The following is a 3306-nucleotide window of genomic DNA, read 5'->3' as shown; positions in this document are numbered from 1 at the left end:
AAAACAGCCCTTGAGTCACCCACTTCACTTTTCAGGCTAAACTGTCTCCGTTCTTTAATACACTCCTCATCACTCATGGTTTCTGGGACATATGAGGAGCATCACCTCTGGTCAGTCATACATCTCTCACTGCCTTCTACTTTATCGATGGGCTCAGGACACTGCCAACATCAAATGCATAGACTCCTCTTCATGGCTTGAAGCCAGGCTGATGTACATTCAGGAAGAAATGGAAGTGAAGACTGGTAGAAGGGTAGGAAAGGGAACTTTTCTGAGAGAGCAAACTTAGGAAATGAGAATGCAGGTGCTGATAAAAGTATGCTAGAATGTGAGCAGCTGAGGGGCATGTAATAACGGCTGGGAGAATGGGGATGGCTCAGCTTTTAGGAAATGAGAAACCTTGGGAAGGGGTTTCTTTGGGCAAAAATCTCCAAGGGGGAACAAACCCACTGTGCTTAGGGTAGTGAATCCGAATCAGAGAGATGCTCATTTGAGTTATGAAGGCCACCCTTGGGAATTGTTATCAGTCTTGAGTTGAAGCAACAGATTTTGAAAGTTCCAGGTTTAAAAGATTTTTGAAAAAGGTATTTTTTTCTTTCTAAGCCAGACTTAGGTCCACATGCCTAGACTATTGTTCATGTTACCATATGGATAAAGAAGCTAAAACTAATCAATACACAGGTTGGGTTCCTTAGCAGAGCCTGAGATGGCATACCTTCTACAGGTGATTTATTGAGGGAGTTTCTCATAAAAAGCCTAGAAGCGGGAAGGGGAAGGTAGGGCAGGGGAAAAGGTAAGCATGAATGTGGTTTCAGGAGAAGTCCAGCTCAGCCTGATCCCATGGGAAGCACTGAGTGTAAACTGCACCACAATGCACCATCAACTGCACCACAACTGCACCATCTTGAGGCGAGATGACTGGCGTTTCCTATTCCCGTCAGTCAGTCACTGGCCACTGGCTGCCCCCAGGTGGTGGGGAGGTGAATAACTTCCCAGATTTCTCCAGAAGAGGCAGCACCAAGGGCCAGCCTCCCCACGAAAGGGACTGATTAAGCTGTTATGTGCTCTACCTACAGGTGCAGTAAAAGAGGATCTGGGCTGGCTAACAGCGCCTTCCACAGATACACTTGCTAATTCACGCATGTAAGACCCAGAGTGACTAAATGACGAGTTGATGGGTGCTGACGAGTTGATGGGTGCAGCACACCAACATGGCACAAGTATACATATGTAACAAAGCTGCACGTTATGCACATGCACATGTACCCTAGAACTTAAAGTATAAAAAAAAAAAAAAAAGACCCAGAGTGAATCACTGCCCTCAATTGCTGGACTACTGTGCTTTGAGTCAGACCGACGAGCTTCAGCCAGGCATCTCATGACTCCTAAACAGGATTTTGAGAGCAAGATTCTGGGTCTCCCTCATCCCGCTGCAGCCTCTTAGTGCATCTAGGTGTTTCTGCTTCCATTGCACATATCTATCTAAATAAAATTGTTATAATTAAACAAACAAATAAATAGATAAATAGATCTGGTGGCAAATGAGCAGCAACTGTTCCCCACTTCCAACATAAGTTAAAGTTTGAGTTTCAGCAAACAGATGTAGGATCAGAAAACAAATGTTTATTATGTTCTGTTGCATTAGAGTGGTACAGGTTGGCAAGTCCTTAGAAACCACCTAATTCCATGCCTTCGTTTTACAGATAAGCAAACTGAGGCCCATTGAGGCTTATTACCTTCCTGAAGGTTGTACAACTAAATCTACAGAGGTCATAAATCCAGGCAAATACGTTGCTTCTCTGTTACATGCTTAATTTCTTCTGAGCATAAATTCCAATGGCTACTGAGGCAATCAATAGAGAATATATCGAAATCAGGAGAAAATAAGTACTGGGAGATGGAAAGATGCTTCAGCATCCAAAGAATGGCACTTTGGGGAATGTTGTCCTCAAATAAAGCCCAACCTGATAAACAGGCTTTTATCAGAGAATTTCAAGTTATCAAATAATAACCATATGGTATTTCTGAGTGTTGGAGGCAGCTGCTATCCTGTAACCACTAAGCCCAGTCTGTATGATTTTAAGTCAAATGCATGAGTGAAACATGGTATATGGAGTTTCAAACTGGGAAGGGTGATGTAGGCTTGGTTTCACGTTGTAATAGATTGTGGGTCAAATGGCCTTGCTGGTCAAGTTAGATATTTTAACTCAGCTCCAACAAACATAAACATCCTACAAAAAAGAGAAAGCACACAGCAAACTTTCAGGTCTCTCTAGACTCATGTGGTATCATTTTAGTCTCATGGAGGAAATAGGGTGCTTGGCACTTTGACATGTAGCCTGCTTTATGGAGCACCACCTCTAATAGCAAACTTCATGTTAAATGCTACCAATTCAGTCTTTGAGAGATTTTTTAATGGGATCACATTTCAGCTCTTACAAAAGAAATCAGTAGCAAACTAGGATTCACTCTGCCAACTTTTTTTTTAATTCATCTCATCATTAATGGAAGAACTTTCTATAGAGAGGAAAAGAGAATTACAATAGAGAGGAAGAAAGGAACCAACATCCCAGTCAATAAGCTTCCAGGTAGCCTTCTAAGCAGTTCTGGATGTCTAAAAGCTTGCTGAGAAAGAGACACAGACATACAGATTCACCCAACAATAAACCAGGTATTATCTAGGAACTTGTGCAGTAGCTTCAGTTTTTTCTTTGCAAGTAGACGATGTGGGTCATCAAAATAGTCAGCTCTCAGTCATTGTCTTACCCTTTCATCACATCAGAAAGACTTTTATATATCCCTGAAAGCATGACTTCCAGAGAGCTTACAGCTTAAAGTTCTAAACTGGAAGATCCCAAATGGAGGCTGGCATCATGGAAAACTTGCTTGACTTGACAAAGGTTGCCCCTCCAAGGGCATGTCGAATGTTCACAAGACTTCAGAGCATCCTAAGGAAAATGATAAATCATCTATTTTACATTTGTTGCAATTTAGGCCATTTTGACGTAGAACCTAGAGACTTTACAGATGGGGAGAGTCAGGGTCTACATCTGTGTGCTGAGGCTTGCAGTGTGGATGGTCTTGCAAGAAGAAGCAGAGTTGACTCAAACTTGGGCCTCATCACAGAGCAGGGTTGGGCCTGTCAGGATGTGTGACTTTGTGTAAAGGAACACATCTCTGGTGCATCTTAGCAAACATTCAAGAAACAGTAGGACCAAGATGGCATCAGATAAACAAACAGCCGTACTATCAATAAAGTGCCATCAAAGGAGAGTAACTGGTGTTCAGTTTTGAGCCTAAAAGGAA

This window comes from Mandrillus leucophaeus, unplaced genomic scaffold (genome assembly GCF_000951045.1).
Source record: "Mandrillus leucophaeus isolate KB7577 unplaced genomic scaffold, Mleu.le_1.0 Scaffold849, whole genome shotgun sequence".
Classification (NCBI taxonomy): domain Eukaryota; kingdom Metazoa; phylum Chordata; class Mammalia; order Primates; family Cercopithecidae; genus Mandrillus; species Mandrillus leucophaeus.
Note: the sequence above shows the minus strand (reverse complement) of the source record.